This window comes from Haemaphysalis longicornis, unplaced genomic scaffold (genome assembly GCF_048455015.1).
Source record: "Haemaphysalis longicornis isolate Haplotype H1 unplaced genomic scaffold, Haemaphysalis longicornis Haplotype H1 scaffold_8, whole genome shotgun sequence".
NCBI lineage: Eukaryota > Metazoa > Arthropoda > Arachnida > Ixodida > Ixodidae > Haemaphysalis > Haemaphysalis longicornis.
Window position 1 is genome coordinate 22,291,533 of NW_027526445.1, and position 10,053 is coordinate 22,301,585.

At 46.7% G+C, this 10,053-nt stretch overlaps 1 pseudogene; it reads right to left on the reverse strand.

The window, feature by feature from the left end:
- The window catches only part of LOC144148213 (uncharacterized), a 14,441-nt pseudogene extending 4,962 nt beyond the window's left edge, over positions 1 to 9,479 (reverse strand).
- Between the last annotated feature and the right edge of the window lie 574 nt (positions 9,480 to 10,053).

Sequence of the window (10,053 nt, forward strand, 5' to 3'; positions counted from 1 at the left end):
ACCCATCGGTTAACTATGTTGGTCGAAAACCCAGCGTACATCTATGGCCCACAAAAAGGTTGACTGCTGAAATAATAAAAGAACAAATAAGCCAATGTTCAAAATGAGGCCACATTTCTGATTAGCTCCCAGAAACAATGTAACCGATTGAGATGAAAACAAAAGTCCGGAAAGTTTACAATAGGTTGAATTTTGACCAGGCTCCTCGTTAATGTCTAGCACACACGGAGCCCTGACCATAACAGTGTAATATTTCTAGCCGGCTAAAGGCAAACCTAGTCATTGGGTTGTGCCCATCGGCTTGATGAAAGACGGGTGGGAAAGACCCCCGGTTATTCCTGCTTGAGAAATTTGAGTATGGAGATTACAGGTGAGTAGCAAAGTTCGTTCCTGCTAACAACACGCACGGCACGCAGAGATAACAAGGGTGATTTTCTAGTCCTCTCAGTCGTAGGTATCCAAAGAGCAAGAAAACATCCAAGCTGAAGACAATGGTAGGACAAACTAGTTTTTTTTAAATGAGCCAAATACTAAAACCGACACTAAATCATACAAAGCTTTAGTGACAATAAAAACCTCGAAGCCTAGAAAACAGGTTGCAACAAAAAGGTCAGATAACGCCCACAGAACGTGTACGAAGATCATATTTGGTATATATAATGAGCGAGATGCTGTTGTGGCACGCATCTCCAAGAGAAAGAATAAAAAGGGCGCTAAGCAGACGAAGACGAAGTAGAAGGCGCCTATATGTGCTGTGAGTTTCTACTTCGTCGTCGTCTGCTTACTGCCCATTTTACTCTTTCCAATAAGCATAAACCAACTAGCTCAACAAGTTTTGTTGAATCTAGCTGACCCATATTCGCTTTCCCCAAGCGAGTGTGGTTTTTGTTTGGCGTCATAGAAACATTATGGCAGCCTCCTTGCGAGTTCCCGTTTGATAGCTCGAGCCGTCAGGTGGGAGTAATTAATAATATTAACACATTAGTTAAAATAATTCTCAAAATTAACTCATTATTTAGCTCGTTACTTTTTCATTACTGGTGGCCGTAATCTTCTCCTAGCTGACGTGTACAACATGTCACATAATAGCACTGACAGCGTTGCATTTAGGTGCCGTAACAAAGTTCTCTCTTTTCTGAAATGCGTTTTGGGTGGGCTCGACTCATTTCGAAGAAAAAGAACGAACGCGCTGCCTTACACGGGGCGCTGGATCCACAATTTTTATCGGTGTGGTGTGGCGATGGAAAAATGTGGGCGATGGGCCCTACACCGCCTCCATCAAGAGCGTCGGTTAAACATGGCGGTGCCTACAATACAAGCCCGACCGTTCCGCATTTCAAGGCCATTACTTTAGCAATCACGGGCCGTGGCAGATTCAGCTTCTATTTTGGGGTGGTTCCATAATGCTGATGGGAGCGGGTGGAGGATGGCGCAAACAATCAGAATGCCCTGATTTGTTCTCAGTTGCACAGCAAGCACTGTGTACGTCCACATATTGCAGACAAGCATGTGTCCAGTTTCGAAAATGCTCCCTCTTCGCTGCCGCGCTGATGATCTTTGAAGGGGAAAAAGTGGCTCTACGGTAAAGCGATTAGCACGCTCAGACTTAAGGTGGCGGTTGCGTTAGCCAATATCACACTTAGCAAAAAGTTAGGCGTGATGAGTACTTTGCTTGCCATGGTCCCAAAAACTACACACGCCGAAAAATCAGTTTTGAGGGGTGAGCAGGGGGGTGGATAAGAGTACAGCTTCGGGGGGTGAGTTGCAATCGCCCAACTTACCCCCTCTCTGGATCCGCCACTGATCACTGCCTCATAAAGAGGGATTACGTTTCCTGGAATTTTTCACGACATGCACACACTACGCTTGGCCTGGAGGTTTCGAGTTTGTCACTGTGACCAACTTTTATCTAACGCGCGTGTTTTACGGTCAGGCTGAAATTATATCTTTGAAAACAGCATTTGTAAAGCCGAGCGCCATTCGCATTAAAACTGGTTTCGCCATACCCATGTCCATTTACAACTAAGGACAGGGTTAACGCTGTAGCGCGTCTGGTATACTCGTGTACAACTCAAGAAAAATGGCTCTTTTTCTCTTAAAAGGAGACCCATCCTGCCAATGGCGTCACCTTGTCAACGTAACGTCGCGGTAGACCGCCTCCACGCAGCACGCACCGAAGAAATCACAGAGCATGTCCTTCCGCTCTTACGGTCTTCTACCAAAATGGCCGCCTCAGCTGTTCGCGCCCAACCATTGGTGGCGTCGGGCTCTCTGAGGCCGTTTTTTGTGTCCTTCAGTCATATTTCTTGCTTGCGTGTTGTGTGCATTGTTCTTAACGTGCGCGGTACCGACGATCGCTTTGGTGTTTTTTGTGCTGCTTTTACTTTACTGTGCTGCTTTTAGTTACTGCAGTCTGTGTACGCTGTATGATACCAAGCGGTCGTCATCATCCTGTGCGGGCGTTTGGTCTTGTGCGTGAAGTGCTTCTCGTTCTACGTTTTAGTCCCTGCTTTGTGTCTGCTACCCAAGTTCTCGCACCAGTGTCTGCGACATGGGGGATAACTCCTTGTTTATTTTTAATATACTACGCCAGTCAGTTGTAAATATTACTCTTGTGCATAGCCAACGCCACCTGTATAAACATTGCCTGACGCGTCGCCCGCTTTCCAACGGGAAGGGTAGGGACGCTTTGTTCAGCCACTCCACCGCTATGTGGCGCGCGCCGGCGGACACCCCGCCTTACGTCACTGCTTGCGAGTCGCGAACACTGCACCCACTTGTACAGCGTGTGTCTGTCAGCTTGCCTCGAAGGCGTCGCAGCGCCGCCTGGAGAATGCTAGACAAACTCAACTATTTTGCATAGTTTGCAAGAAGCGGCGCTGGCTGGCGGACATGAAAGCACGCAGGAAGGCTACGAAGCGGGAAAGGGTAGAAGACAGCAACAGGAGAGTGGCTGTTTGGCCATTTTTTGCTCACACGTTAGGCAATGTTGATACAGGCGGCGTTGGCATAGCGCACGACGCAAACGCCATGGAGAGTTATGAGCGGGACGAAATGCAAGCAGCGCGACGTCATGCGCTGAATTTGGTTAGATTATATATGTCGAGTCGTGATTGTTAAGTTCATACCCGGCGCAAGCGTATACGCTCAAAATGTGATCAAGTCACCGAATACAAGAAGCTGACTTTTCGCACTTTTTGAGCGTACATGCGTACGAGTTGTATCTTAGCTGCATGGTGTGATTTAATACTGCACCTTTTCCATTTTGTTTCAAGGTTAAGCTGTGATTCTATTGTTAAATGTGTTAATTGCAACTAGTATGTTTTGGTCGCCTGCTTTTTGTTGGAGTGCTTTAAGTTGTTGTTTCGGACACAAACCTTTACGAATTAAATACGAATAGGGACCTGCAATGAGTTTGCACTTTCTATGATAATAAAGACTCCACATGAGTATTACCACTGTAAGTTCAATTATGCTTCGTGAACGAGCTGCGCTCCCCCATAGTGGCACTGTATTAGATAAATTTACCTGGTATGACCAGCTGCAACAATGAATGTACAGACATAAAACGCAGTACTGAGTTAAAGGAAACCACCTTTCAGCTTTTTCTACACATTTGCATGCATATTGTTCCCCAAATCAAATTCTTGCATGACAGATGTGCATTCCTGTAGGGCCCATCGCCCACATTTTTCCATCGCCACACCACACCGATAAAAATTGTGGATCCAGCGCCCCGTGTAAGGCAGCGCGTTCGTTCTTTTTCTTCGAAATGAGTCGAGCCCACCCAAAACGCACTTCAGAAAAGAGAGAACTTTGTTACGGCACCTAAATGCAACGCTGTCAGTGCTATTATGTGACATGTTGTACACGTCAGCTAGGAGAAGATTACGGCCACCAGTAATGAAAAAGTAACGAGCTAAATAATGAGTTAATTTTGAGAATTATTTTAACTAATGTGTTAATATTATTAATTACTCCCACCTGACGGCTCGAGCTATCAAACGGGAACTCGCAAGGAGGCTGCCATAATGTTTCTATGACGCCAAACAAAAACCACACTCGCTTGGGGAAAGCGAATATGGGTCAGCTAGATTCAACAAAACTTGTTGAGCTAGTTGGTTTATGCTTATTGGAAAGAGTAAAATGGGCAGTAAGCAGACGACGACGAAGTAGAAACTCACAGCACATATAGGCGCCTTCTACTTCGTCTTCGTCTGCTTAGCGCCCTTTTTATTCTTTCTCTTGGAGATGCGTGCCACAACAGCATCTCGCTCATTATATATACCAAATATGATCTTCGTACACGTTCTGTGGGCGTTATCTGACCTTTTTGTTGCAACCTGTTTTCTAGGCTTCGAGGTTTTTATTGTCACTAAAGCTTTGTATGATTTAGTGTCGGTTTTAGTATTTGGCTCATTTAAAAAAAACTAGTTTGTCCTACCATTGTCTTCAGCTTGGATGTTTTCTTGCTCTTTGGATGCCTACGACTGAGAGGACTAGAAAATCACCCTTGTTATTTCTGCGTGCCGTGCGTGTTGTTAGCAGGAACGAACTTTGCTACTCACCTGTAATCTCCATACTCAAATTTCTCAAGCAGGAATAACCGGGGGTCTTTCCCACCCGTCTTTCATCAAGCCGATGGGCACAACCCAATGACTAGGTTTGCCTTTAGCCGGCTAGAAATATTACACTGTTATGGTCAGGGCTCCGTGTGTGCTAGACATTAACGAGGAGCCTGGTCAAAATTCAACCTATTGTAAACTTTCCGGACTTTTGTTTTCATCTCAATCGGTTACATTGTTTCTGGGAGCTAATCAGAAATGTGGCCTCATTTTGAACATTGGCTTATTTGTTCTTTTATTATTTCAGCAGTCAACCTTTTTGTGGGCCATAGATGTACGCTGGGTTTTCGACCAACATAGTTAACCGATGGCTTCGCACAAACGTGCGCTCCAGGGTATAAACAATCTTTTTCGCTCAGTGGGGCCTTTTACGGGGGAATTGGGCGCACTCGAAAGTGTTGAAACATCAGAATCCTCAGAACTTTCAAAGAGTGGAGGACAAGTTAGAGCATGAGGAAATCTAAACATTCTAAGCCTCACTACGTGTGTCCTAATGTTATCCTAGGCATCACTCCTTTGCTTCATATTGCCTCTCCACACATCCAGTGGCAAAAAACTTTTCTTCAGTGCTGACAAAAAACACCTCTTTCGCGATAACAGACCTGTGCGTGGATAGCTTAAAAAAGTGGTAGTAACTCTCTTTTCTTTTTCGCAGGCTTCGAGGCAACATCAGAGTGCAACAGCATTTCATGCTCAAGTGACCCCCCAAACCCGTACGCCCGAAACTCCAAGAACGACTTCAAACATCGTCACTGCAGACCATTCCAAAGTCACCCCAATCCCAGAAACAGCGACCCTTGCTTTATTGAGACGATCCAAAAGCAGCTAAAATACTCTTAAGCTACGTGGCTTCCCTACAAGGACTTACATTTTCTTCCAGACGTGCAGTTTAAAGCAAAGTACAAATATTTTCGGATGAAGCAATATTTACCAAAGTAAGACAGACATACAGACATACGTCTTCACCATGAAGGCTGCGCAAAGGCAGTAAAAACCGACGTTTTGTACTTTGAATTTCATATTTTAAATGAATAAACAATATGTTATAATGGTTTCATTGCTCTGTCTGTGTAACAGTTTGACTTGACCAAGCATGTACGCAATAGTGTCCCCAAGCACAGCTTGAGCAAGCATGTACGCAATAGTGTCCCCTACCTCGTTCCCAAGACAATATATGGTCCCGAAAACACAAAATGCGAAGACAACGTCTTGACGAAGGCACAATGTTCTAAAATAGAAACGGAAGTGAAAACGAAGTTCATTTTTTGTGGTACAACGTTCACAAAAAGCCAGCCCACTCCAGTCCGTGGGAAGTCTAAAGACGATTACATAAGAATCTAACCCTACGAAAACCAATAAGTCGCCGTAGTACCTGCTCAAAGCATGCGGGAAAGAGTTCTGCTGCGAAACCAATTGATATGAAGAAGAACACTAGGAGTGAGATCTATAAAAATACAGTTCCTTGATAATTTCTGGGTTGTTGATGATGATTAAATTTCTCGAGCGAGAGCTTCTCCTTTCTGTAACGAGCCGGAAAGAGGCAAGTGATCACTGAGCAGCTATGAACCTGCCTCGTCAATGTACTGGAAAAACATTATTCGCTGCAGGTTTCTCTCTCATACCAGTAAATTACCGCTGACAAAACTTAAAAAAAAATTAAAACAAACGCTTTTTTTAAGATGAAGTGCTTTGCTTTTCAGTCTTTAGGGCCTATTCTATTACGTAACAGGAGCTCGCATAACAATTTCTCGTATACGCTTTGTGAAACCTTTACCTTGCAGCAGGTTGTCGATCGAATCATTGGCAAGAAGAAGGGACCAATCGACGATCGAACGCGCTTTAAAGCAAAGCTTTCAGCATTTACCAGCCAACGGTTCTTTCGTGGAGTGCGGGACAACTCCCAACACCGCGGAGCCAGCGGCGGGGTTGGGTGGAGGAAGGGAGAGGAAAGTTGCGTTGCCTTCTTCAAAAGCCGGATCAAGGGTTTCGCTTAAGAAAGATCCTCGATTTTGCCCTAATGAGGGAGACGGTGTACTGAAGATTCCGCAATAAATATTTTCTTACTTTTATTTGGTGCGCCTTCAGAAGTGGTCAGATGTAGTTAAGAGGAATTACAATGTTCAACTCGCAAACAGCCAAACGCCGCTTCGCGTTAACTGTTTTCACATTTTTCAAGTCAGGCTAGCTACTCTACGTGGAGAGCATAGGCAGTTTTGCAGGAGGCATTCCATCATAGGGGTTTAGAAAGGGTTCTTTCGGTGTCAGAACATCCGCTTTCTCAACCACAACTTTTTCTAGCACTGCTTTCCCCTTTTCTTCTTTCCGCCCTTTCTAGCTGTTGTCATTCGAACACCGCATCAAAAATGAAAACATAAAAAAATAAGAAATGTGTTGGTTTATGAAAGCAGAATAACGGCTTAGGCATAATTCGGACGAAAGCTCCCTTTGTTTTTATTTTGAACAACAAAGCTGATAAACAATTCGTTTTGGTATGCTATCCGCAGTTCTAAAAAAGCCCGGCTCATCTCCTCGAACATGGAACATGGAGAGGGGCGAAGCATGCATGTATAAGTGTATTGAAAGATTGTAAATCTCTCTTTCGGCATGGTGCGCGCTCATGGGGTGCCGGAGAAGCGCCGCTGGGAGGAGCAATCGCTTGCTTGCTGGGGGGGGGGGGGCGCTCTCTGGTGGTCAAGCGTGTTTAAGCAACTAAATGAGAGACACACTGGCCGTATATTGTCTTCGTGTCACACGTCTCAGCAAGCCTAAAAGTAGCGAGAGGCGTTGGATCGAGAGAGAGAGAGAGAGAGAGAGAGAGAGAGAGAGAGAGAGAGAGAGAGAGAGAGAGAGAAAGAGAGAGAGAGAGGAACTATTCACAGTTCAAGTGAGCCTATTTTTGGTCGGGGTGTTCAGTCCGACACTCCCTTGGTACGGCCGGCGGCCTTCGCACTTTTGCTAGCAAACGCGGGGTTTCAGGGCAGGAGCTGGCCAGCGTACTCCCCACTGCTCGCGTGAGGGTTTGGGGATGGGAGGAAGACCTGGGTTTAGTTGGTATTCCCAGCCAATATGGTAGAGTGTGCTTGGGACTGGGCTATAAGTACATAGAGAATGATAGAGAGTAGGATGGATGGCGTGTAGTCTAGTTGGGTGGGAATACGTATTAGTTTGAAATTGTCTAAGGATGACTTCCTGTTCTTTCGTGGGCGGATCGGTGACTGGTTGATATAGTTGTGTCGCTAGTCAGTAATATTTGGTGATGTCAGCGTATGCGTGCAGCGGTTGCCAGATTCGCTCCGACTCTTCTTCCGCTGCCCAGTGGGCGAGTTCTCGGGCCAGGACGTGTGCCGTGTGGTTGTCGCAAAGACCAGAGTGGGCACGCGCTCCAAATGATTGTGACCTTCTGTGGGGGTCGTTGAAAGAGAACCCGGAGCCGTTGTCTTGAAATCCTACCTACTTGGTATGCTTGGCAGGCGGCTTGACTGTCCGTAATAATTAATTTAGCCTTTGTCTGGGAGAGGGCAAGGGCGATAGCCGTCTCTTCAGCCTGCTGTGTGTTCACGACCGAAGCATCAGGCTGGAAAGAAGGTCTGTTGTGGAGGTAATGGCCGCCTATCTTACACCGTACCTAGCGTATTCCGCTGCTTCTGTATTAACGACGTGGTCTTGTCCTCTGTACTGTTTTTCCAGTGCAATAGCACTTGCTGTGTGTCTTCTCTCATGATGTTGAGGGGACGTGTTCCGTGGTATTCCACGGACAAGAATTCTGGTCCTTAGTTCAGGCAGGATGTCCACTGCGGTTTCCTTGATGTGCGGCGCCATGTAACCAAGCTCAGCTAGCGTTTCCGTACCCGGTGGGCGTGCTCCGAATATTACTTTCTGCGCTGTAAGGTGGGCATCTATGAGCTCTTCAATGGGGATGTGCAGTACCAAAGCCGTGCGTCGTACCGTAGAGGTGCTCGCAGGAAGTGCCAGGGCTTGTTTGTAGGCCTTTCTAAGAAGGACGTGTAGCTTTTCGCGCTCCGATGCCCCCAAAACTGCATAAGGAGCCACGTGAACGATTCTGGAGACAAGGAAGGCCTGCGCAAGGCGGACCATGTTTTCTTTTATTCCATGGTTCCCGTTCGCTATCCTACGGAGCATCCGAGCAATTTGAGCCATGCTTTTATGAAGCCTGTTCAGACGCAGGGTGTTTTGGCAGTTTTCCCGGTACTTCTTTTCTAATATCTTGATTGAGGATGTCGGTTTTGTGAGTGTGTCGTCGAGCCAAGTTGTGATGCTGTCTGAAGGGTCCCCTGGGCGTTTTTGTACTATTATGAGTTCTGACTTCTGCGGAGCATAAGTTAAGCCACATCTACTGGCGCACGTGCGTATGACGTCCGCTGCCGTTCGTAGGCTGTCTTGCATAACTCCAGTAGAACCTTTGGCAATCCAGTTAGTTATATCATCCGCATACAGGACATGCTTAATGCTGGGGATGTTCTCTGACGGTCGGGGAGGGCCTAGTATGGCTATGTTGAAAAGTAGAGGCGATAGCACTGCCCCTTGTTGGGTACTACGACTGCACAGATAATGGGGGAAGACTGAATGTCGTCAATTTTAATGACCGCAATTCTATCGGACAGAAAATTCTCGATGAAGGAGTACGTGTTTTCCCCGCAACCCAGGTTTCCAAAGATATGTGAGAATTGCTTCGTGTGTTACAGTGCCGAACTCACCCTTCGCGTCTACAGACAGGATCGCTTTGTGTGTGTTGCGACTGGCTGCCTCAAATATGTTCTCCGTCATCTGCGGTAGTGCGTCATCAGCTGAGAGCAGCGAGTGGAACCCGAATATCGAGTGAAGCATTTGGTCCATAGTTTCAAGAAACCTTTGTAGACGGTTCATAACGGCGTGTTTCCTAAGCTTTCCGATGCACGAAGTGAGCGAGATGAAGAGAAGGTTATCAGTGCAAGGTGTTTTGCCCTATTTTGGAAGAAGACGAATGTCTGCTTCTGTCCAGGCTGGTGGCACAGCCGCTTTTTCTCAAGACTGGTTCATGTGGTCAAAGCCTCCAAGGAGCTGTCGTAAGGCTTTGTAGTGTAGCTGTCGTGCCTTTACCCTATCGAGGGGCCCCTGACCCTTGTCTATCTTTCTGGGCCCCCGGTCATCATGCCGCTTTGCGCCATTGCCGGGGGTAAAAGAGTCTGGCGGCATGTCCTGACACAGGCAGTTGCGAGTTGAGCGTCTATCGTGGCTGTGGAAGGCACCATGTGAATTCGTGTTCCTTGGTGGCGCCGGGCACCTACCGGTAAAATAGGTACAAGCGACTCCCCGGCCTGGCGCTCGGCCCTTATGTGGGACAACAACGCTTCGGAAGTTCACCCGGCTTGCACGGGAAATCGCCCCTATGGAATAGGGTGGCAGCAAAAACACAGGAATTTTTTTCTTC